The sequence below is a fragment of the Lepidochelys kempii genome, chromosome 26 (assembly GCF_965140265.1).
Source record: "Lepidochelys kempii isolate rLepKem1 chromosome 26, rLepKem1.hap2, whole genome shotgun sequence".
NCBI lineage: Eukaryota > Metazoa > Chordata > Testudines > Cheloniidae > Lepidochelys > Lepidochelys kempii.
Window position 1 is genome coordinate 2705577 of NC_133281.1, and position 26956 is coordinate 2732532.

At 45.1% G+C, this 26956-nt stretch overlaps 1 long non-coding RNA gene across 1 annotated transcript in view; it reads left to right on the top strand.

The window, feature by feature from the left end:
- The window catches only part of LOC140903600 (uncharacterized), a 31944-nt gene extending 5242 nt beyond the window's left edge, over positions 1-26702 (top strand). Inside the window, exons 2-4 of the long non-coding RNA XR_012156302.1 lie at positions 15141-15232; positions 23912-24072; positions 24671-26702. This is a non-coding gene — a long non-coding RNA (uncharacterized lncRNA). The remainder of the gene's footprint in view (positions 1-15140; positions 15233-23911; positions 24073-24670) is intronic.
- Positions 26703-26956: the final 254 nt, after the last annotated feature.

The following is a 26956-nucleotide window of genomic DNA, read 5'->3' on the forward strand; positions in this document are numbered from 1 at the left end:
CAAGGCTTCCTTCTTAAACACATAGATTAGGGCGTCCATCACTCCTTGTACTTGTTTCCAGCCTCGTCCCAGCAGTTTAAGACGTTACCAAAAAAAAAAAAAAGTGCTTTCTAAAGGAAAGAAAAACATAATACATTGGACAGGGGCGTGGGGGAGAAGAGCAAAAATAAAAAAATGCAAACTGGGAAGTGAGTGATGTACAGGGACTACTGGAAAAACTCCCTGAATACCAGACCTGTCTGTAGAGTTACTAACACAGGAAGCACGTCATTTATGATGGATTGGACAGTAATCCTGACTTCCAGAAATTACTGTTTGAGGTGGTCACTCCCCACCCCCACTCTGTAGCAGTAATAAATAACTGAATTGACATAGTTCCTTACCGTGTTAACAATATTCTCTTACCTATCTGCTTTTGTAGCCAATAAGGTTGCATATTTTCAGTCTTCAGTTAACAGATTACAGAGTTTTCAAACTGGACGTTTTTGTTCTGTTTGCCCGCCCTGTCGTTCAACAAAGAACCCCTGACTTTTACAACATATTCCTGTCTTGCTGATATGCAGAATGTTGCTCTGAGCTTCAAGACTTGCATCTACTACGGCTTGGATTTGTGCTAGCGAATGATGTAAGCATTTTTCTCTGAAACCGAGGGGTGGAGTTGTGGAAAGTTAACAAGTTAGCTAAAGAGCAAATCCCAGATCTGGAACCAGGGGAAGAGGTATTTGAATGTTAGGGCTTGTCCACATAGGAAGTTATAGTGGTATGAGGGGTAGCGTATATTTAAACATCTATAGTTATACTGGTGTAACTCCCCATGTAGACACTCTTATACCGCTGTGAGTGTCTTTTTCCAATTTAGTGTGTCGCTTTGGAAACTGCTTAAGCTAAACTGGAAAAATCCACTCTCCTTGCTGAATAAGAGAGTCCACAGTGGAGTTATACTGCTCAGTTTAATCCACACCCTAAACTTATCTCAGGAGAACCTCTCATGAAGCCAGTCCCCTAGAGGTTAGAAGAACATCCAAAAGAGAAGAACTGTATTTGCCCATGGGACTGCAAAGAAAGAGAGGGTAAAGAGAATAGTATGCACGCTGGAAGATACATTGCAGTTGCCATAAAGGTCCTGATTCAGGAAAGCATTCTGTATCCAGGGAAACACCTGCTTAGCTCTGAGTACATGGTTCAATGGGATTTAGCACATTTCAATTTAAGCACATGCCTAAGAGGCTTTCCTGACTCGGGATGGACTTCAGTATGTGTTTAAAGGCCTGCTCCAAAGCCCATTGTACTCAGCGGAAGGGTTCTCCTACTGACTTCAGTGGGCTTTAGATCACACCCTAAATGCCATCCTAATCAGGGGCTAAAGTACTAGAAATGTGGGGAAATGGCACTTGTAGCTTTAGGGCTAAGGTAGCCATACTGGGGCTTTGCGTGTCATCTATTTTCATTCCCTGTTCAGAGGCTACTTGTAGAGAAGGCCCAGAAGAGAAAGCGGGAAATGCTGCACCCCCATATTCCACCTCTTTGCTTTGAAGACGAAATGGTCTGACCGTGGAGAAGATCAGAGTCCAGGCTCTAGGCAGCTCGCCTGGATGAAAGGAGAGGCTCAGGGACATTGCCAAGAAAACGGGTGAACCTCCATTCTCCCTGCTAGAAATGGCTGGCTTGCCCTGGAGTAAATCAGGAGTAGCGGCACTGTGGTCCATGGAGTGATGCTGGTATAAGTATGATCTGCATCAGGCCCAATGGAGAGGAAAGCAAGCAAAGGAAGGAATACAAGGATCTTAACTTGAATGAGTGTTGCAGGATAAGATCTAGGCTATCTATTGCGGGGAGGAAGCGAAGGTGGCAGTGTGTGATGTGGGGGCAGGGACAGTGAAGGCAAGGAGTGATCCATTATGGCTTTCTGACATAACAGTGAAGAAAAGGTTTGTTATGCACCTGCTAGTTTATAGGTAAATCTATAGCCGCCCTGTCAATGAGATGATGGGAGCCTGTACTCAAACTGAAAAGGAGGACTTGTGGCACCTTAGAGACTAACCAATTTATTTGAGCATGAGCTTTCGTGAGCTACAGCTCACTTCATCGGATGCATACACTGAAGTGAGCTATAGCTCACAAAAGCTCATGCTCAAATAAATTGGTTAGTCTCTAAGGTGCCACAAGTCCTCCTGTTCTTTTTGCGAATACAGACTAACACGGCTGTTACTCTGAAACCTGTACTCAAACTGTAACAGTCCCTTTCACCTGACTTTGTGGAAGAAAATTTGTACACGTCAGCTATTTCTCCCCACAGGTTTCGAAGTCCCACCTTACTGCGAGTGTTACACAATCGAACGGCCTCCTTTGTAACTGCAGAACAAGTGCCTAGAAATGATCTTATTTATTACAGGAGACATGTTTTAAAACAACTGACAAAATTGCAAGATGTAAAACGACAAGCAAGTGCTTTCTTTCTTTCTTTCTTTTTTTTTTTTTTAAATCGCATAGACTTCTGGCAATGATAAAAATAGAGTTTTCTTTTTTAAAGTTGGAATTGATCTTTATTTCTAAAGCAATCACGTAGCAGGAAAAACAGCAAGACACTTAGATATTAACTGATATACACTTGGTCTTCTGCAGTTTCCACAGTATGCATCCGATGAAGTGAGCTGTGGCTCACGAAAGCTTATGCTCAAGTAAATTGGTTAGTCTCTAAGGTGCCACAAGTACTCCTTTTCTACTTGGATCATGGTTACTTTTTGAATAGCCTGGTAGCTTGCTTCCCTCTACAGAGTGATTAACATTAAAGAACTGTGTGAACATTAAAAAAAAAGGTAAGTGCCCATTCCCCACCCCCTCCATTCCCTTGATGTGTGACTAACAGCTGGTTTACTTTGTGACAAATCAGCGGGGTCTTCCTGTTGTTGATATAATGAAGTTGTTTCCTGGTGTGAAGTTCTACAGGATAAATTGCGCAAGGGGAGGAGAACTTCACACACTTATCAAAGTGCTGGGTGGACACCACTCCTCTGTTCTGCAGGGATGGCCAGCAGATCAAAATACACTCTTGAGTGGCTGACACTGGGTCACAGTGATATTAGTTTACACTATTTTTTCTCACTTATTTTAAAGGGTCTTTTATGAGCAAAATGATGTTCTTCATTGAAAAGTGGTTCGTGTTATATTGGATGACCGTAATTCAGATTTGTTTCCCCCAGATGATCCAACTGTATTAATACTTATATGTATTTAGGTGCTGTCCATATGTTAGTCACACCGCTGCCCTGTTACTCAGTTTCTCCCTCTATAAAATAGGTATAATGACGCTGACGTCCTTTACAAAGTGCGTTGAAATGGCCTGATGAAAGCGCTCTAGAAGAGCTTGGCATTATTATTTATTGAGAAGGCAGTCCCTGCCCAAAAGAGTTTACAGTTTTACATCTTCATCTCACATGGCTTGAACTGAGTCGGGTTTAAAGGTGTGGTGTTAGCAGGTGGTAGCTTATGCATTATAAACCTCTAGTGGAGACAGGGCAAATTGTCTCTCTCCCCAATAGGTCTCAACCCAGCCACCTTAACCTGTTGTAAACTCTACACTGCCTTGTGTGTACAGCAGGTTTAGAACACATTCCCTCTCTCACTGGAAAATTCGAGTGACGAAAAGCACAAGGTAGTTTTTACTGCAATGTAGTGAGGGGAGGTCAAACCCAGGTAAGGGGTGTCGTGCTGATCTCACCTTTTTGGTCAGTGACGACATAGCCTCCATGTGACCACTTTTCCTGGACTTCACAGCAAACCCCAAACTCTGTATATTTCATATGGGCCGTATACAACTCCCATGAAGTCAACGGAAAGTCTCCTATTGACATCTGTGGGAGCCGGATCCGGCTGTAAGGGTCCGCGCAGGACTTCAGCCTCTAATACATTTTCAGCAATGTTCGGAGAAACCTTTCAGAGCATGCACCAAGGAAGTGTGTAAAAAACACCCCTTGCCTATCAGTGGTTATTTGTACCTCTCTTTAATTCATGGGAAGGCCAGGGATTTCAAGAGGGTGCTAATGGTAGTCTGCAGGGCTTTTCAGAAGGGAAACATGTTGGCAGGGGTGGTGGTGGTGGTGGGGGAGGAACATGAGGGATTTCCACTGAGGATCTCAGAGTTCAGATTTCAAAGCTCAATCAAGTGAGCTAAAGAGCTGAAAGTTTAACAGGCTGGGTGAGCCGGCAGGAACACTGGGCTCCTTCCTTCTACTGCTAAGCGGGCAGGCTGGTCTGCACTAGAAAACTAGATCAACCCAGCTACATCGCTTATTGGTGTGAAAAATCCACACCCTGAGCGGCACAGTTAAGCCGACCTAAGTCCCCATGTAGACAGTGCTAGGTTGACAGAAGAATTCTTCCATTGACCTAGCTACCATCTCTTGGGGAGGTGGACGACTTGCACCAACGGGAAAACCCCTCCCAGTGGCGTAGGTAGCGTCTACACTGAAGCACTCCAGTGGCCCAGCTGCAGCACTCCAGCTGTACCATCGTAAGAGTAGACAAGCCCTGAGTATTGAACGTGTGAGAAGGCAACAGCAATTGCCATCCTTGGGCCATGTCTATGCTACAAAATTATGTTGATCTAAGATACGTTGGCATACAGTCGCCGCAGTTATTCCATCGTTTGTGAGTCCGCACACTGCTCCGGCGGGGCATGTCCTCACCAGGAGCGCTTGCACTGGGGTGCTGCAGAGGTCAGGGTAGGGCAGCTCCTGGAGGCCAGTAACAACTGACGTAAGTAACGCAGCGTCCACACTGACCTAACTACTTTGACCATGACTCTACACCACTCGGGGAGTTGGTGTTATTACATCGGCCGAGTGGGGCAGTTATGTCGGCGGGAGCAACACGTAAGTGTAGACGCTCCACGGCTAGGTTGATGTAAGCTGCCTTGCGTCGACTTAACCGTGTGGTGTAGACCAGGCTCAGTTGAAATTGTCAGACAGGCGGCGTGGAGTAGGTGGGGGCAAGAGGAAGTGTCCCTGGGTATGTGCTCCGCAAGGAGGTGCTGAGTGACAAAGGAGGAGAAGCTCAAAGTGCCATCTTAGCCTCTGAGCTAGAAAGCCTGCTGTTGCCTGAGTATTTACAGCTTTCCATATACTGTGCGTGATACATCCACAAAATGGTTTCAACTCATTTGGTTTCCAGAGTTAAGGCAACCATGCAGTACAAGCCCCCAGCTACACACACACACACAATACAGCCCAGAGAGCTGCGCAAACACTGATTTCTGTTTGCTGGCAGTGACAAAAAATAACAAAGTCACCAAAATAAAATTGCTCTGAGTCAGCCTGAAATCAAAATGTGCTGTTGGGCACAAAGGAGGCATCACCGTCGCACTTTTGTGAAGGGCACCTAAGTCCACTTGGGAATCTAGTCCGAATAATCAAAAAGGTTTGGGGTTTTGTTTTTTTTTCAAAAGTGTGGAAATGAGCCATTTTGACATTTCTGATTACACCCCTTTCTTCCTCCCGACCAACACAATTTGCTGAAATCTGAACAAATGCATGAAAGGTTTTGATCAACGCTAATCAGCAATTTTTGGCAATGAAAATTTTTCCGATGAAAAATTTCACCCACTGCTAAATGTGCAGCAGTGAGCCCTTAGAAGTTTAATTGAATGTCTCACTTTTTGGCTCAAATTCATTTCCAAACGGCCTATGCTGGTGGTTCTCCACATTCCTCACCTAATGAAAGAGCGCACCTCACATGGATCAGTTCCCCTCCCAACCCACTGTGCTTAGGAACATTGGACCCCACCAGTCCCATCTAGCCCAGTATCCTGTCTCTCACAGTAGCCAGCACCAGCCGCTTCAGAGGACGGTGCTAAGAACCCCTGTAAAGGACAATTATGGAATAACCGGCCTCAAAAATAAGTTTCTTCCTAACCCCCAGCAGTTAGGGACTGCTTATGCTTGAAGCATGAGGTTTTATATCCCTTATATATTCCCCCCATTCACCCACACACATCTAACATAAGTATGGATCCATTCATTACCCGTATATGTCCGATCCTTTTCTGAATCCCAATGAGCTCTCAATCTCAATGACAGTTAGTGTCAGTGAGTTCCACAAGCCAATTATGCACTACGTAAAGAGAATGTTATCTGCTTGATTTTCAAATCCTTCATTCTGAGGGCCAGCGGACAGTAGTAGTTTGAGAGCCCTGGCCTACGCCAAATACAAATGTAACTGCTTGGACAGAAATCCTCTGTTTGCATAATGTGGACAATCTCTCATACTGCCATGCATGAAACCGCGATAATTTTAACATCCAAGTCTGAGAGTCATGCACAGACCACAGCACCAAGCGGATGGTGTGCTTTGGAAGGTGTCAGAGTAGCAGCCGTGTTAGTCTGTATTCGCAAAAAGAAAAGGAGGACTTGTGGCACCTTAGTTAGCCTCTAAGGGGCCACAAGTACTCCTTTTCTTTTTGGAAGGTGTGTGATTATTATTTTTTTAGTGTTCATACTATTGGAATGAGTAAAAAACTGTTTCAACTTAGTTACAGTTTTACTGTTGCTCTTGAAAAACAAGGAGTGATCCTGTTCTCCCAATTAGGACAAAACTCTCAGGCTTCAGCCACGAGTCAGCCCGCTGAGTTGTGTCTCATAGTTTAAACTAATTATGACCCCGCTCATGCACTCAGCTCCACATGAGTGCCTGGAGTCCCTGTCTGTGTGGGATTCAGTGTCTGCTGAGGGGTGTAAGTCAGAGGATGGTAGAATATTCCTCCCCAAACCACATCTGCTCTAGAACTTCTCTCAGATAAGAGGTGGAGTTTGTCAGCTGGAAAGCTTGAGTAGTAAAACTTGTGACATCTTGGATGCCTATTTAGGAAAATGTTGACATTTTAGATCACTCACTGAAATGCAAGCAGGGCTCAATCCTGCAAGGCCCTGATCCAGCGATGGACTTGTAGTCCCATTGAAGTCAATGGGAGTTGCAGGTCCCCAGCACCTCTTGGTATTTAGTTTAAGAGGCCCAGTGCAAAGCCCACTGAACTGAATGGAAAAGATTCCTGTTGACTGCAACGGGTGCTGGATCTGGTCCAAAGTTTGTAACGATACTTTAACAAAGTACAGTGAAAAGAAATGAAAACATTTGACTGATGACTGAAGCTGAATGAAATGCTTTTGGGGCTCTCTGATTCAGTGGGTCCCTCTAGTTTTCAGATGCAGAGGCAGTTACTTCTGGCTTTCTTTTTTTCCTTGCCAGTACTAGTTAATTGAACTATGCAAATTAATTTATACAATATCAATACCAGAGCCTTAAACCTTTTGGCATAGCTCGTCTGGCATGTTCGTTACATAAAATGTTTGGAGTGGTGCTAATAAAAATGGAAAAGGCTGTAAATCAAGTTTAATTTATTCATTTTCTGTATGGTAGGAACGCGTGCCAAAATCAGATTATTTATGAGCCCTTCATAACAATAGGCATTTTTATCGGTTGCCAATGACAAAAGAGGCTCTCAGTTGTTTTTTTTTGAATGCCTTTTCAGAAACATTTGTTTTTTTGGACTCTGTGATCTCAAAGAAAAATGTTTAATCATTGATACAGTAAAAATAATTTATACTTAGATGCTGAAAAACACATCAGACTTTAAAGCATAAATATACATAGCTAATCCTACCCCAAAGACTCAGGCATATACTGTACTGTAGATGATTTATATCTAGTTTCTTAAATTTCCCAGTAAGAGTATAATCTCCCTTAAGTCTCACATAAAGTATCTGGTTTTTTTAGCCCACATTCAATATTTTACGAAAGTGTACACTAGACACACTGCAGATGAACACACAAAGTATACACACACCACACTCATACACTTTTCTCATCTCAGATACAGTATTACTTTCTTTGTCTTTGCCTATCTCTAGCTAATTCACAATATTTATTTTTCAGTGGAGTAACCAAATCCCAACAGAGACTATACACCAGATAAAACAGATTAAAGTAACTGATACATAACAAATCAGCTATAAAACAACTGCATATTGGCTCCTGCTTCCCCAGTTTCACATCCTCTAAACCATCTTTTGTTCATGATCTAATACAGATGCAACCACAAGCTTAGCCGTGTTTAGGGGGCAACTGGGTTTGTGTCAAATATTTAATACATCAGTGAAGGATGACAAAGGCCCAAGCATCTGGCTCAATTTGGTGGGCGGCGGAGGAAGAGGGTCATATTACTGAGGGCTAGAAGTTCTTGGCTAATTGCATTTTACACAGTATTTCTATGGGACATTTTTAAAGTCCCTCCGTGGGCTGAGTTGAAATATTCACAGTGATCTCACAAACACTGCCAACTCTCGTGGGTCTCATGATATCTGGCATTTTTTTAAAGCTCCAGCTCATGGAATCATGATACTACATGGGAATCTCGGCTTGCATTGTTGTTTAAAAAGAGAAAGAATCTAGCCTTCATGGTTCTGAAGAAAAGCTTGAAAATGTGACCCCCCCTAAAGGCTCAAAGACAGGAAGGCAAATAAAAAGTACACTCTCATGAGTTTTTTAAGCCAATCTCACGATTTTTGAATGTTTGGGATTGGCAATACTGGCTAGTATACACTCTTCAGGTACCTACTGTGTCCTACTGCATGAACTCTGGTTCTAAACACAAAGATGACCCCTCATGCTAAAGGATACAAACTTCTCTCAGAACAGACCTAGGCCTCTGATTTGGCTGCAGGGCTCTGGTGTGATCTTGGATTAAATATCTCCAGAGCTACAGTGAAATTGTCTGACGGGCATAAGGAAAACACATATTTACATTCTGTGCAACTCGTACTGAGCTTGAGAAGAGTCTTCAATGGGACTACTCTGGCTGCATAAGGATAGCAAAACAGGGCTCATAATAAACCCAAACCGGCAATCCCAACCCAGGCAAAGCACCATCGCTGTCAGTCAGAGGTGTGATTTGTTCCCATCCCGACCGACAGCTCTGCCCTTAAAAGCCCTAGTGTAGGCTCAACGACGACATACGCACAAATCCATTTGTTGGTATAACTAACTCTATTTGGGGAACTGGTATAAACTATACTGGGAAACAAGTTCTTTCAGATGCATCTCCACCAGGGGGGTTTGCTGGCATAGCTAGACTAGCAAACCCTTTCCAGTGCAGATAAGGCCTACCTGTACCGAAAGAAAACATTGCCCCATCGTATGAAATGAAGAATTAAGTGACCACCAAATAGTACAAAATTGAATCCTCTTTTAAAAACAAAATCAAAGAGCTGTTGGAGACAGCAAATGCCAAGACACAAGGACCTGACTGTTGGTGGTGAGAGTTCCCTGGTCTCTAGTGGAAGTGGCGGGTGCTTCGGCCCTTTACTTTTAAACCCAAAGTGACAGCCAATACTCAGAGCTTATACATAGCTCATGGGTAAAACTTCCGACTGGCCTCTTGTCCGCCATCAGAACTCTTGTGGGTATTATTTTAGTTGCAAACAAGTGGCAGCTGCCACTCCCGCTTGTGTCAAAATAAACTCACCACCCATGGGTTTACAGCATAGCATGGCCTCTGATCATCTCATGCCACTCCCTGTCCACACATCCCTCTTGCTCTCCTAGCAGCAGGAAAGAGACACTGGGGCTTTAAAAAGGCCTCTTGGAAAGCTGACAAAAGGCTATTGCTGAGTTACAGAGAGAATGTGTTACTTTGCTAGAGGGCACTGGATAATGTGGGGGAGGGACACACCCTCCGCAAGAAAAGGGGCTTTTTCTGAATATGGCTTGGCCAATCCTGAGAACCCCCGAATAATTAGCATACAGGATCTGTCAGTCATTGAGAGCTTTCCGTAAAAGGGGGCCTCTTGTCAACTTCTCTGCCTTTGATGTGACTGGGATGGAGGTGCTCAATTAAAAGCCTATCAGTCTGTAAGTAAATCAACGCCTATCAGGCTTGTCACATCAAACAAACGATTATTACACTCACCCGCCCACCCCATTAATCTGGCTGTTCCTTCTTGACAGCTCAGGGTCAGGGCAATGTAAATCATGCACTGGATTGCAGCCACCTGGATCAGGATTAAAGCAGCCATACGACATGTGCTGCTGCGCCCAATTATTCCCCCTCGCCACCAGGGCGCAGGGAGCAGGGCGTGCTGCATTGCCAGGCAGCTGGGAGAGCTGGCAAAACACCGAGGTGGGAGTGGCGGAGGAGAGAGCACAGCAAGCAGAGCCACTCTTTGAAAGGTCTTTATAATCAATGCCCAAGAGTCACACACTATTCGAGGTGTTTCTTTTTCATGCCAGGCTGGTCCTTGGTGGGAGTGTTAGCCATGCAGGACCGGGTCCGTGACTCACTGGATAGGTGCTGAGCCCGTGGAAATCGGCCTAGCTCTGGCGCAGTCAATGGAGCTATGCCAGCTGAGGATCGAGCCTCACTGTTTATATTCAGCACAACTTAATGTGAGCAGAGGGAGGTTTAGAAACTTACATTTCAATGAAAAATGGCAATGGAATTTTGTCAACATTTTTGCAGATTTTTTTTTTTTTTTTTGAGGAGAACATTTTTGTAATTTCCCTCTTCCCTTCCACCCATTTCCCAACCAGCAACGCAGCCTTCCACAATGAGCCAGGAATTCCTCAGGTCTACGCCCAGTGTTGCCCTGACATGCCGTGTCCCCTTTAGCTAGACACATGCTAACCTCTTTGCCTTGATTTCCCCATTTGTAAAATGGTGATAATAATTAGTTCTTACCGACCCCGCAGGGCTGCTTGGAGGATTAATGATATAATGCTTGTAGAGAGTTCTGAATGTTTTAAAGCATGATAAAGTGCTGACTATTATTATTAACACAGGGCCCAATCCTGCTCACCTTCATCCCAGGAACAATGCTAAGAAGACCGTGAGAGTCATGCAGTGATCAGGAGCTGGCAGCTTAAAATTGATAAGATGTCCTATTTAATAAGAATTGACTTTCTTAACAAGGACAATGTAACATTTGCCCTAAAGCAACCCAAAGCGAATGGTATCAAGAACTCTGCAGTGCAGAGGGCAGCGTGAGCTTTGTCTTGTCTGATGAGTGACAGGGAGAGGAGATGAGAGAATAGGGCTCTGTCTAGGTTATAAATTGCACTGTTTTCACTAATGGTGGCTTTTTATTGATTATGTGCTTGTCTACACTAGAAAGCTAATTCAGATTAAGGTGAATTTAAGGTGCAATAGCTATTCCAGAATAACTGTGTGTGGAATCTCTCATTCTGGATTAAAAGTGCTTTGATCTGGTTTAGTTTAATCCATTTTCACATAACTATTATGGAATAATTCCATGTGTAGAGAAGCCCTTGGTTAAACTGGTGAAGCTGTCTGTGTGGGCCCTGATGAGATTAGTTTAAACCTAAAATACACCAGATTTAAACTGATTTAAGTGTACATACAGATTTACCTAAAATCAATAACAAAACATTCCATTAGTGAAACTGGTGTAACTTGTAATCTAGACAAGACCTCGGTATGTGACTCAGGAATGGAATAAAGAAAAGGATTCCGGCATTCCTCAGGAAACAGCAGCTGCCCAAACTCAGCTCTCTCTTCCGCTGGCACAAATGCAGAGTAAGCCCACTGAGCTCAACGCAGGCCGAATCCATGATGCCAGGGCAAATGGGTGTGAAATGCTACCAGATCAGAATGTTGGTGTTTAACACCCCCTTTGCACTGGCGCAAATGAGCGTGCACGGTACAGCAGGTCTTTTGGATTCACGCTGGTGGAAGTGACACAGAATATGGCCCAGACCCGCATCATTCCGCTTCTGATATGGAGAAATGAAATCTTGATGCTGATAAAAAATATCTCCCCTGCCGCCAGCATTCCCCTTCAGAACACCTGTCCCACTTCAGCCAGGCCTGTCACTTTCCTGGAGGCTACCACTCCACTCTGCCACACCATCAAGCAACACTCTCCGAGCGGATAGCTGCCAGCCCTCTGCAAAGGCCTCTGCGGGCTCTGTCTGGATTATGGGAATGAGTAACACTGTGTCTATGTCCCGCTCCAGACAGGACAGAGTGTATGCGTTGTGATACACTCCAAACTTTGTTCTGTGTTGTTTGGCGAAGTCGATAAAACAACCTACTCTAGAATGACAGGTTTCAGAGTAACAGCCGTGTTAGTCTGTATTCGCAAAAAGAAAAGGAGGACTTGTGGCACCTTAGAGACTAACCAATTTATCTGAGCATAAGTTTTCGTGAGCGACAGCTCACTTCATCGGATGCACGAAAGCTCATGCTCAAATAAATTGGTTAGTCTCTAAGGTGCCACAAGTCCTCCTACTCTAGAATGATGAGAATAGTGGTCTCAAATCATGATACCAGCCACTGGGTAAAGTATGGCAAGCGATAAGAGCGTTTAAAGTTGCAAGGATGTCTTTTCATGTTGATTAGAACCTATATAAACTTCCCAGCAGAGGAAAGGTGCAGTCTGTGAGCAAAAGCTTGTTTGGCAGGTGACCGACATTCCAGCCAAGGGATAACCAAAGCACCTGGGAGATGTCTCTGTTTGCTTTGGGGGTGGAGATTATCAAATGAATTGATTTATACTTTCCTGTAGCAGAGTGTTCAGTCCTGTTCAGGTGTGTGGGTATTTACAGCTATCTGTTATTTACTCTGGTTTATTACTGCCCCTCTCAAGTTCTTCCAGCACTTACAAAAGTTTTAAAAACCTAATCCACAGAGCAACAGGAACGTTTGCAAAGGGATTCCTGTGAAAAGCCTTCTGAGTCAGGAGACTGGCCACTCCCACAGCCATCTGACACCCCCAGCTCTCTGAGCACAAGGGAGTTATTATTAATTATTACTATTTATTATAGATATTGTGGTCGCGTCCAGCAGCCCCAGTTATTAACCAGCATCCCATTGTGCTAGGTGTACAAACACAGAACAAAAAGACAGTCCCTACCCCAAAGAGATTACAATCAAGAGACAGATGGAGCTAGATGAGGGAGCACAAGGAAATAGTGAGAGAATAATTAACTAATGCCTTCAATAAACACCAAGGGTATAATTGAAATCAGTCCCAGGGCAAGTCTCCATAGCACAAATTCCTTCCAAAATCTCCACCCCAGAACCCCAGTAATCCTACTCAGCCCCACCCAACCAGGAAAAGCCTGGGAGAAAGGACTGGATTTGTAGGGCCGGACTGTCATGCAACACACACCAGAAGTGCTGAGCATCTCTGGAAAACGGGCCACTTATTTAAGTGCCTAAATGGGAACTGAGCTCTTCTGAAATCTGGCCCCACGTGTGGGTTGCTGAGCACTTGTGAAAATGTTGGCCAAATGGTCCAAATCACCACTGACCTGCACCTTGGGTTATCGTGCAAAGGAATGCAAAGACCTACCAAATCTGAACGGTACAGCATTTTACACCCAATTTATACTGTGTAAATGATGATTCAAGGTGCAAAGCAAAAGTGGTATGGGTCCACATGGGGCCCTGAAGGTCACCACGCACACATTCTGGTGGCTCAAGGTAAGAAGCAAGTACCAAAGCAAAGGAACCTTAAACCCTGACAACCAGTTGTGTGAATATTTACCCCGGTGCTCAGAGATTTTGAAATGCTTCCTCTGATTTGATGCCCATTCTGCACAGATGGAAATACCTCCGTAGGGAGTGGGGCAATGGAGAATCTGGCCCATATCCTTTATCTACCATGTATGAGTTTCAATAAGGTTTATTGGTATCTGTAATTTAATATGACATATTTCTAGCACCAATTACTTTGAGATCATCGCATTCATAAAATGTGACAGAATCTTCTAAGTGCAAGCATAAGTTCTCAGTTAATACAATAACTGAGATGGAAAATGGAATAGCATTACATTTAATATTATACATAATGCTCCTTCATTTCGTTCACCTGCTTCTGGCATCACCGGGTTTCCCTCCTTCCCCATTTACAAACCTCTCAGCCCCAGTTGTTACGATGGATGCCTGCTTTCTGGCTAGAGCAGATTGGATGTGGCCTCCCTTCAGAAAGTGTGAAGACTACTCCCAATTCATCCTGGATGAATGCTCTGGGTATGCGCCTTCATCTGCAGCAGCATCATCCCTCTCCTGCGACCTGGGAAGCCAAATGAACCCAGCTGTGAGGCAGAGTTGTGTGACTGTATTATCCCCATTTTACTAAAGGGGAGACTGAGGCACAAGGAGGGCAAGTGCTTTGCCCAAAGTGACACAGTGAGTCAGTACCAGATCTGGGAATAGAACCCAGGAATCCTGCTTCCCCAGCTCGAAACATTCAACAACATGGCTTCCTGGCAGATTGGAACATGAATCACCAGGCCACACCAGGAGGCTTTCTCCTTTACACTAATAATCTCACCCCTGAGCTGGTCAGTAGCAGAAGTTGGGGTGGCCTTACAGTTTGGTTTTCTGGTGGAGGAGAAATCAGTGATATGGAATCTGGGAATTTCCGTAAGAACATAAAAATGGCCCTACTGGCTCTGACCAAGGATCCATTAGCCTAGTATCCTGACAGTGGCCAGATGCTTCAGAGGAAATAAATAGCACAGGGCAATTATTGAGTGATCCATCCACTCCCAGCATCTGGCAGTTGGAGATTTAGGGACACCCAGAGCATGGGGTTGCATCCCTGACCATTTTGGCTAAAAGCCATTGATGGACCTATCCTCCATGAATTTATCTAATTTTTTTTTGAACCAACTTATACTTTTGGCCTTCACAAGATCCCCTGGCTATGGGTGCCATAGGTTGACTGTGTGCTGTTTTAAACCTGCTGCCTATTAATTTAGTCGGTTGACCCCCTAGTTCTTATGTTATGGGAAGGGGTAAATAACACTTCCCTACTCGCATTCTCCTGAACCTCTATCATATCCCCCTTCGCCATCCCTATTCTGAGCTGAACAGTCCCGGTCTTTTTAGTGTCTCCTCTTATGGAAGCTGTTCCATCCCCTGTATTTTTGTTGCCCTTCTCTGTACTTTTTCCAATTCTAATATATCTTTTTTGAGATGGGATGACCAGCACTGCGTGCAGTATTCAAGGTGTGGGCGTACCATGGATTTATATAGTGACATTATGATATTTCCTGTTTTGCTATCCCTTTCTTAAAGATTCCTAACATTCTGTTTGCTTTTTTGACGGCCGCTGCACATGGAGTGGATGTTTTCAGAGAACTCTCCACAATGACTCCAAGGTCTCTTTCTTGAGTGGCAACCGCTAATTTAGACCCCATCACTTCGTTTGTACAGGTGAGATTGTTTTCCAGTGTGCATTACTTATCAACATTGAATTTCATCTGCCATGTTGTTGTCCAGTTATCCAGTTTTGTGAGATCCCTTGGTAACTCTTTGCAGTCAGCTTTGGACTTAAATACTTTGAGTGGTTTTGTATTGTCTGAACATTTTTCACTGTTCACCCCCTTTTCCAGATCATATAGGAATATGTTGAACAGCACAGATGCCAGGACAGATCTTTGGGGGACCCCACTATTTACTTCTCTCCATCGTGAAAACTGATAATTTATTCCTATCCTTTATTTCCTATCTTTTAACCTTGTCTTCATCCATGAGAGGGTTTTCCTCTTATCCCATGACTGCCTACTTGGCTCAAGAGTGTTTGGTGGGGGACATTGTCAAAGGCTTTCTGAAAACCCAAGAACAGTATATCCACTGGATCACCATTGTCCACTTGCTTGTTGACATCCTCACAGAATTCAAGTAGATTGGTGAGGCATGATTTCCATCTTACAAAAGCTGTGTTGACTCTTCCCCAACTTATCATGTTTATCTGTGTGTCTGATAATTCTGTTCTTTCTTAGTGTAATTTGTTTATTTACACTATATACACCAGTCCTGGAACAGATGTGGTCACAAATGACACCCAGGCAATCCCCTCTCTTAGGAATTTCAGGCAAAACACCAATGCCTGGCACCCAGGAAGCAACTCTGCCCCACGAACTGAACAGTTGGAGAACTAAGGCAGAGAGCAAACTCTCCTGCTGTTTGCAACGGCACCTTCCAATTGATGCTGTAAAAACAAAACTAATAACAATACAGCCTTTCTTCAAAGACTGGACAGTGCTTGCATGCTAAGAAGAACTTGTAAGACTATATGTAACAGTGCCACCTGGTGACTCCTACCATAACAATACTGCAGCAAGCATAATTTCTGACAAGCAAGGAGATAAGTGAGGATTTTGCCCCCACTGGGCACATACCCCAATTTTTTTCTATTCTTTGCATCCCTGACTGCTGCTCCTCTTCCATCAGCTTTCGCCCTGTTCCTTGTCAGGTCCCCCCATGAAGTAGGAGGTATGGCCGTAGACTTATAGGAAAGATCAGGACCCTGTGTAGGAGGACAGAGTGATAAGTTGCTGCCTGCTTCTGGGCAAGGTGGAACCAGACAGTGGGAAGCCTCCCTAGAGGTAAGGATTGGATTACGTGGGATCCCCAAACAGCCTCTCGTCTTGCAGGTGCTGAAGGCTATCTGTGAGGCAAAGGCAGATGAAGGGTTAATTCGAATCACGCAGCCTAATTTACCCTTCTTCTCAAAACTCTGCCTCAAGAGAAGGACGGAATATAATTGCCAGGCAAGGAAAGCTACTTAACCTTACAAGCCTGTCCCCTGTAAGTGTCTTGCTCTTGCCTTCCCCTCGTGGTTTCAGCTCTGCTCCCTTTAGCCCCTGCCTTCTCAGCGTGTCTGGTAAAGTGGTTCTCAATGTAATTAGTGAAAAAGCCAAACGTCAAACCCGCAACACATCTGACGGCTCCGAAACAGCAGATAGAAAACTGAAACTGACCTACTTTTGTGGGAAAATAGCCCAGTGACAGTGCTGCCCAACACCGTTCACAAGCTCGGGGTCAAACCCTGACCTACCATGGCTTCAGATACATGTCCATTCCACCATCACTATGAAAGTTCTCGGTACATCGAAAGGGCAGGGCCAGAGCCTAGCACTCATTGCAACAGCTGCTCTTGACAAAGCATGAAGTATTTGACTTCTACCCACCCAAAATTTTCTATAGTGATTTGAATTTTTGGGTCCCCAATCTGGGACACCTTAAAGAAGTTTGCTTTTCAGAGGGTCAGTGCTCAGCACTGTCTGCAAATCAGTCCCCTTTAAGTTGCTTCATTTTGGGTGCCCCAAATCACCAGACACTTTGTTACACAAATGCTAGTGTTGATCTCCCGGGGATAAGAAAATACCCTTCAGAATTAGTGAATCAGTGAGATAGAGTGAGCATTCCAGCATCTTTACATCACGGTGGGGTCCCAAGGACATCTCCTGCAGGACTGTGGAACAGCCAAAGAGACCATCCCTGCCAGGGCTGGGCACAGTATCTTGGAGGTTAGATGCTGGTGCATGAATGCCCATGGGAAAAGCTCATAGTCTTGTATCTGACTATGGAGTCTTTGTGCCCCAATGTAAGTAGATGCCAGTAGCTTAAACATCACCTTTGTGTGCCAGGTGTTAACACAGACTCACAGAAGTTATAGCTGGGAGAGATCGAGTATGTCCCACTTCCGCCAGTGCAGGATTGCGTCAGGACCCTGGTCTCAAATCCAGGCCTGCTGCACTTTCAGAAAGCAGGCTTAGCCACCGTGCCAAATCAACACAGACGAGGGTGGTCCAGCTTCCGGGGTTCCGTGACCCGCTTCCTGATTGGCCACATGGTCTTGGCCTTGATTGGCTGGTGACTCGACATAAAACTTCCTGCTTATCTTCTGCCCTTGTCTGAGCAACAAGCCATTGCCTACTAGTTGCTGCGTGGACCCCCTGACCCTGCCAGCTGCACCTTCCCCTTGGATTGGATCTTCTGGCGATCAGACCCCTTGCATGAACTCTGACCACTGGGTACGACGGCCCTGCAACCCGCCTGACTCCCAGGCATTACAGAGTAGTCCCTACAGTCCACGTCTAGTCTAGTTCAAAGTGTTCCTATGGATGTTATAAAAGTAATGTGGTTAGAGAGAGATTGTAATTGGGGGCTAATGTGGCTAGGAACTAAAGCAGCTCTTTATCAGAGAGTAGCAGAGCCTGATAGCATTGCAACTCTGTTCTTCTTAATGAGATGAGCTTGCAATAAACCAGCAGCACATTAGAAGTAACTAGACAAAATGGCAGGGTTTTGAAAGGCCAGCAAAAGCAATAATACAGCCTCTAACAGAGAGAGCGCTCAGCTTACCTCTGGCTGTTGGAAGCCGTACAATGTTTTTGCAGTGCTGCCAGAACAGTTCTTTACTGAACTTGGAAAGTCTCACATGCAGGTTTCAACACCTCTGTCTCGCGCCACATAATGCAAAAGCTAATTCTACTTTCAGGCTGATGTCAACATTCCCCTTTACTGCCCCAGTGAAATGTGAAGACAATGTTAATTTGCATTTGCTGTGTGCAAGTAACACATTCCAGATAAGCGTGGTAAGTCCTCAGAGGTATAGAGGAGAATTTCTTGGATAACGTGCTGGATGGAAAAACCCGATGGGATCCAGGAGAAGGAAACAGCATTGTGTGTTTTCATAACGCCACCTGGAATAGGCACAGCTTAGAAATACATACTGCAGGGCTGCAAATACAACGGCAGACCAGTAGCAGCAGTAATAACAGAGAGGCTGCTGCGCTCCGTAGGAAACCTTAGGGTTGAGGCAGTACTAATGGGGACAAGGGCCAGTCCTGCACATTTGCTGGGGAGGGAAGGGGCGGCGCGGATCCTCTGATCAGTGAGCAAATTTGATGGGCTGGATCTGTACATGATTTTGCACCCCACATTTGGCTGCGATGCAATATTATTTCTTTATTAGTATCACCCTGACAGGACCTTCTAGAGACCCTGTGACAGGACAGTGCGGTGTTTTCAGGTTGTATATGTGGGGTGGAGGAGGGTGGGCAATCAACCCAGTTGGGGCCTCATTGTTCTATGTGTTGTATGTACACGGAGCAAGAGGCAGTTCCTGCTCTGAGACATTATTCATTATTATGCAGATGAGGAACTGAGGCACAGAATAATTAACTGTCCAAAGGTCATACAGGAAATCGGTGGCAGAGCCAGGAACGGAAATGCAGATTTTCTGATTCTCAATCCAGTCCTTTAACTATAAGACCATCCTTTCTCTGTTACACAAATATAGCTATATGAATCCATGATAGCTATATAAATGCAACACATCAAATAAGGCTTAAAATATTCCATTAGGTGGTTAGAACATGTATGTCTATAGAAACAGACGCTATAGATCCTATGGAGATGGGCGTAATTAGATTAGCTAGTTTACTTTCTGATGGCATGTGCATGCACTCGGTGTCTGGAATATCTCCTGGTGCCCAAAGGAATCCGAGTTTAAGAAACAAAGATTCAAAAGCGTTTGGAAGAGGTACAGTTGTACCAATAAACTTCTAATCCTCAGTTACAGCATGCAGCCTCTTGTCCGTAAAACAAATAGCCCATCACTAACAAGCACTTATTGCAGAAGTGAAACAATTATTACTGTAAGCAACATGCTGAAAATATAGACCCTTAAGATGGGGATAATAATGACCATTTGTCTATGAATCAGAAAAATGTGCTAGTTTTTTGTTTGTATGTAACGAGCAAAGAAACTTGGCTGATGCTCTGGAGTAGATTAACCAGTTTGAACTCAGAGGAGTCTATTGCATTTGGTCAGTTCTGTCAGGGTATATGGGCTGTTGGAATGGCTTTTCCATCTTTACTCCTGTATTGTACACTCCTTATAATGACAATGATCTTGCATTTCTATAGAGTCTTTCATCCTGAAGGGTCTCAAAGAGCTTTTCAAACATCACAGTCTGATAGACCAACTCTACACAGGATCAGCCTGCAATGCAGCTATGTGTGGGGTGGAATGAGGCAGCTGTTTGATGGCTCACAGGGGTTTAGGATAGTCAATGAAGGAGAATACCTTATTCAGCTGAAACTTCTGGCCTAAGATTAGCAGGGAGAATGGAAGTTGGTCAGGACATGGGGCTGGCAACCTTGTTCTTTACAAACTTTAACGACCACAAGTGTCCAAATCCTTTGTTTTATATTCCATCCAAAAGACGACGTTTTCAGCAGCGCAATATCCCCCAAACTTGCTGGGTGTCTGTGTCCATCCATCTGAGATAAAACTGTGTTCAGGGATCCTGCAGTGGCACGTGAAGGCAATGAATTCATTTCCATTTATGATCTGTTATGATGATACCCCTGAAGGATAAGTCTATACATAATAATCTCTCTCTTCAGCTTTGTTAACAACTTCAATTAACAGAGAGCTGTGTAATGCTTCATCAGCCATTTGGATTACAGATGAAATTAAGCCATCATATTTATGAACTACTCAGTGAGTTCTAGGAGAACTCCACATATTTTAGATTTAATAACTTGCCCTCTCATTTTATTTATAATGTTAATAATGATTTGGTGGCTGCTGCGGGGGGAGAACATAAATGACAAAGAGACCAATTCACAAAGGGACAGTAACCGGAGTTATGCTTTATGGGAGCAGTCTACTGTCAATACATGGCTACATGCTTCCTCAGTTCATTTTGTATTCTCTTTTATATTTGATTGACTAGCTCTGCGAACCAGGAGACTTCTGCCTTATAATTGCTTTCCACTAAGCACTTTGAAAACCTGTAAGTGTCTAGTGTTAATAATTAAACCCGGGAAAGTGGATCTGTTATGTCTACAAACTAGTGGGTCTGTGAGTGGACCTAGCTTAGCAGCAGAATTCCACCAGGCCAAGATTTTCAGAAGAGGCTTGTGATTTTGGGTGCCCAACATGAGACACCTTAAATAGCCTGATTTTCAAAGTGTGGGTGCTCAGCACTTTCTTCTAGAGAAATCAGAGTCTGGAAAAATATGCTGTAGCTTAACATAATTGATCCCACTTCACTCTAAGCGATTTCTGCCAGGTGTTCATTTTGTGCTGCTTGATTTTGTCCCATGCCCATTGTTATGTATTATTTGTGTATTAGTAGAACCTAAAGGCCTCAACTGAGATCAGGCCCATTGTACTAGGTGCTGTACAAAGAAACAGTAGGAGACAGACCCTGCCCCAGAGAGCTGACCGTTTACGTAGCCATGGGGAGTATTATTATCCCCATTCTACACATAGGAAGCTGTTGCAGAGGAGATGAAGTGATATGCTCAAGGTCACCCAGCCAGTCTGTGCCAGAGTCAAGAACTGAACCTAGGTCTCCGAAGTTCTATGGCAATGCCTTATTCACAAGCCCTCCCTTTTTGTCAAGGAGTTGGGCTTCTGCAATCAAAGGGACTAATCCTGCCCCGTTAAATTCAACGGGAGTTTCACCCTTGACTTTCTGGGCTGGATTCTGCTTTGCAGCCTACTGCCAATGCAAAACCTCTCTAAAGCTGGCAGGGCAGGCCCTGGGGTGGGGTGGGGAATCATCCCTGGCCAGCAGCATCTATTGCACCCACCCACCTTTCCTGCCAGAGTAGAGGCATGGCTGGGGAAAAGAGGGGATGCTCAGGGCTCCTCTGCACCTTGCAATGCCATTGCAAGTTAGAACGGCCACGGCTGTAACTCACATTAGAGACCCAGCCTGATTCACAAGCGACCCAGGATTAGTGGAGTGCAAAGGTAACTTAGAACCACCGGATGCTCCTAGGCCGCAGCTGAGGATCTGGGTGGTCAGTTTTTACATATTTGGGAGAGGTTGTGATGATAGGGGCCATACAAGTACCTAGATAGACTTCAGTGGAGGCAGGACTCGGGCCATAAGAGAGATGGTGCAAATGGAAGTGGCACCTCTGAGTACCACGGCTGAACTGGTCCTAAGTCACTATCTTGGGCAAACTTCTTGGGGATATAAAACTGTTGTTCCCTAGGTGTAAAATTATTAGTAGTATTATGGTAATGCCTAGAGCAGTGGCTCTCAATCTTTCCAGGCTACTGTACCCCTTTCAAGAATCTGATTTGTCTTGTGTACCCCCAAATTTCTTGTCAGTATTCTTGTCAGCAAGATAAAGAAGTATGGGCTAGATGAATGTACTATAAGGTGGGTAGAAAGTTGGCTAGATTGTCGGGCTCAATGGGTAATGATCAATGGCTCCATGTCTAGTTGGCAGCCGGTGTCAAGTGGAGTGCCCCAGGGGTCGGTCCTGGGGCCGGTTTTGTTCAATATCTTCATAAATGATCTGGAGGATGGTGTGGATTGCACTCTCAGCAAATTTGCGGATGATACTAAACTGGAAGGAGTGGTAGATACGCTGGAGGGCAGGGATAGGATACAGAGGGACCTAGACAAATTGGAGGATTGGGCCAAAAGAAATCTGATGAGGTTCAATAAGGATAAGTGCAGGGTCCTGCACTTAGGACGGAAGAACCCAATGCACAGCTACAGACTAGGGACCGAATGGCGAGGCAGCAGTTCTGCGGAAAAGGACCTAGGGGTGACAGTGGACGAGAAGCTGGATATGAGTCAGCAGTGTGCCCTTGTTGCCAGGAAGGCCAATGGCATTTTGGGATGTATAAGTAGGGGCATAGTGAGCAGATCGAGGGACGTGATCTTCCCCCTCAATTCGACATTGGTGAGGCCTCATCTGGAGTACTGTGTCCAGTTTTGGGCCCCACACTACAAGAAGGATGTGGATAAATTGGAGAGAGTCCAGCGAAGGGCAACAAAAATGATTAGGGGTCTAGAACACATGACTTATGAGGAGAGGCTGACGGAACTGGGATTGTTTAGTCTGCAGAAGAGAAGAATGAGGGGGGATTTGATAGCTGCTTTCAACTACCTGAGAGGTGGTTCCAGAGAGGATGGTTCTAGACTATTCTCAGTGGTAGAAGAGGACAGGACAAGGAGTAATGGTCTCAAGTTGCAGTGGGGGAGGTTTAGGTTGGATATTAGGAAAAACTTTTTCACTAGGAGGGTGGTGAAACACTGGAATGCGTTGCCTAGGGAGGTGGTGGAATCTCCTTCCTTAGAAGTTTTTAAGTTCAGGCTCGACAAAGCACTGGCTGGGATGATTTAATTGGGGATTGGTCCTGCTTTGAGCAGGGGGTTGGACTAGATGACCTCCTGAGGTCCCTTCCAACTCTGATATTCTATGATTCTATGATTTCACCTCACTTTTAAAAACTTACAAAATCAGACATAAAAATACAACAGTGTCCCATCACGCTATTACTGAAAAATCGCTGACTTTCTCATTTTTACCATATCATTATAAAATAAATCAATTGGACTATAAATATTGTACTCATATTTCAGTGTATAGTGTACAGAGCAGTGTAAACCAGTCATTGTCTGTGAAATTTTAGTTTGCACTGACTTCACTAGTGCTTTTTATGTTGCCTGTTGTAAAATTAGACAAATAACTAGATGAGCTGATGTACCCCCTGGAAGACCTCAGAGTACCCCAGGGGTACATGTACCCTGGGTTGAGAACCACTGGCCTAGAGATCCCAGATGAGATTTGAGCTCCCCCATGCTGGGTGCTGTACAGACACACAGCAAGAGATAGTCCCGTCCCCCCGAAAACCAGCAGTCTAAATAGAGGACACGAACAAAGGTGTGAGAGGGGAAACTGAGGCCCAGAGAGGGGAAGTGACTTGCCCAAGGTCAAACAGCAGGTGGGTGGCAAAGCTGGCATAGAACCCAGGTCTCCTGACTAGTGCCCTATTTGCTGCCTTTCATTATTTATTTATTTATTTACTTATTGGGGTTCATTTCCATCCTGCAAATGAGCCATTGCAGCGCGCCCTGTCTCTGCTGTACTAATTCTGGAGCACACAGAGCCTCAGCAAGGTTAATTAATTTGAGCAAAGGCTGAAGCCTAAAAGGCGGGGAGCAACACACAGAGATGATGGCTGGCAAAAATCATTACAGCATCTTTCAACAATCTATATACCGTTATCGATCCTGTTATAGATCATGTTTCTTCCCCCCCCCTTTTTTTTTTTTGCAGGATATTCTGGATCGATATGGCAAGTGCATTGAGACTGCAGCAACACATTTAAAACCTTATAAAAGGTTATTTAGTTGCTAACAGAGCAGCAGTTTCTGCAAAGCCTGCCAAAAGGTTACAGCTTTTTGGGCATCATAAATTACAGACGACAGGAGAAAAAAGTAAGTGCGGTTTTCTTTATTGTCTCAATGATGGATGGGCTCCTGAACAAGACACAAAATACATCATATCACCTTTAATGGGTCCACATTTCTGTAGCCATAACTCACAATTTTAAAATAGAAAATGGTGAAATATGGCGTTGTATATTCCACTCCTGACATATTTATGAGTCCTTCCCTTCTTATAAATACAGTGATTGCTATTTCAAAGCACCGTGTCAGGTATGAACAGAACGCAAACAGCTGGTGCGGTTGAAAAATTATAGCCAGAGTTGGACGTTTTCAAAAACTCTCTCTAACAGCAGTAAATTTACAATGTTTGCACTAACTGTTATTAAAACCAAATCCATAGCTTGGCAACAGGAATCCATTGCTGTGTAACAGCTGGAGTGACAGTGCAGCATGACAGCTGGGGAGAGCTGGAAGGCTGGTGCTACACCAGTGTGAAAACCCATTTTAAGGGGATCAACGGTCTACGTCCCAGCCTGTACTGTCCCCAGCAGTCCATGTGCTGTTAGCTGGACTGTTCGGAGAGTGACAGCAGCACTGTTTATCTTCTGCCTGACCCCATGTTTTTTAATCTTTTTCTTTTCAAAAGCCTTTCCTCTGACGGCTGAGACTCGCCTTATCCCAAACCCATGGGCGCGTCTGACTCGGCCTTCATGCAAATACAGCCTGACTAGGTCCCAATCCTGCAAGCTGGGGCCCAGCACCCTGAGACAGAAGTGAAGTCACTTTCGACAGGTTTGGGATCGAACAGCTACATTTTCCAACACACCACTGATTTTCGTTACCTAAAGTGAGGGACCGCATTGAGGGCAATGTCTATCCTGCACCTGGAGGTGCGCTTCCCAGCCCACTTAGACAGACGTGCTAGGTCTGTGTGAGCTAAAAATACCAGCATGGTGGCGGCTTGGCCTATCTTCCTGAATACGAACCCAGGGTGCTGGGGCGTGTTTCCACTTGCATGGCTAGTCCGAGCCCTGGCCTGTGCTACCCCACCTCCCCGGCTATTTTTAGCACAGTAGCTCAAGCAGAGCTAGCCTGTTTCTGTCTACCCGCACTGGGAAGCCCACTCCCAGCTGCAGCATAGATGTAACCAGTAGAGACTTCCACTGACTCTCCTCAGCCACCCAAACTTGAGGCATCCAGTTACAGACCAGCTGCCCTTTATGGGGAGTTAGTGCCCAGTCTGCCCCTGACTGCCTTATGAAGGCCCCACCTAGGGGTAATTGACTGCCCCAGGTGTCTGGTTAGTAATCGAGCACCTGGACTTAATAAAGGTTCCCCAAGCTCAGTTAGAGGGGAGCCCCCAAGGGAGACATGACGCTCCTGTTCAGAGCAGCTCCCAGGAGAAGTTGCTGATGAAGAGCCTGGAGTGAGAATTATCTGGGGACCCCACAGACTGCTGCTGCGGAAAGGGCGAACTTCCTAGATGCAGGACTGCAGTCAGTGGGCATCCAGGAGGGCCTGGTCTCAGCCCTGGATGCCCTTGACGCCATCTGGAAGCCCAACCTGGCAAGGATCAGCCACTATCCATGGAGAAGAGCGGCAGTGGACAGACCTCCCTGGACTCCTGACTCCAGAGACAGGAAGCCTAACACCAAGGGCAGAGACTGGAACTGAGAGATCCCCCGGAGAAGAGCCTGGCTGGAGGCAAGAACTGGACGCAGGTGGGGGACAGATGGATTAAGAATGACCTGGTCACCAGCTGAAATGTTGGGGTGAAAGCTTTGTTTGTGTCCTGCGGCAGCTTTTCTGTTAATAAATAAGGGCCTCCAAAAGCCGGTGGAGGTGCTCTTTAGCATCTGTCAGGACCAGTTAATACCCTGGGAGAGGGAAAAATCGAGGAAGGGCTCACCCACAATACCACGCCCACCTGCAAGGGGGTGCACTGGGTCAGCCAGGAATGAAGACACACCCCAAATCAGGGACTGCTAATGAGAAGGCTGCACAGACGAGGAGCTCCCACGTGGCTATTTTGCGCACATTGCCTTTGTGTGCACACGATATTTTCACTGAATGGATTTCCTGTTTCCGCTATCAGCACAGCTCCTCTAAAAGGCCAGATCCACAGTGAATGGGCATTTCTGAGAATCATGTGCTGAATATTTTCCTAAGGGCAAGGTCTGGAATAATCTCAGAAGGGAAGTGGTAAAAGCCCCATGGCTAGATTCATTTTAAAATGGACTGGTCAAAGCACCGGGGAACGGGAAGGAAGGATGGTCCAGTGCTTAGGGCATTAGCCTAGGAGACTCACGTTCAATTCCCTGCTCTGCCACAGACTTCCTGGGTGACCTTGGGCACGTCACTTAGTCTCTTTGGGCCTCAGTTCCCTGCCTGTACAATGGGGATGACAAGTCAGTGCTCAGAGTCTTTAAATACATTAAAGGCTGCAAAGTACCTTAGATGCTATGGTAATGGGGGGCCAGATAGAGTACAGTGTCAGGACCGGTCTGGTGCGGGCCAGAGAGGATGGGCAAGGTGTCTAACTATCTCTAACATCAATAATGGTGACTCCCATGCTCTATACTCAATACTCCCAGCCAAAGGTCCAGCTTTGGCTCTGGCCTCTCTCTAATTCATCCTTCAATCCATAATGGCTACAGTAATACACATTTAAAACTCTTGCCATTTCTGTGTCATTATTTCCACTCACTTTGCAAGCGTGTTTTACTAGTAAATACCTCAGGATGGAATTAATCCTGCCAAGAGCCCTCCTGAACATCAAAGCTCCTGAGAGTACACAGAATTCTCCTTCCTCATTTACACACACAAAAGGCCTCTAATTAGCTTTTTGTTTAGTCCGATTATGAATGAGAGTTTTGACCTTTCAAAGTGATTAGCTTTTTAAGCAAACTAATTTGCATAATGTCAGTTTCCA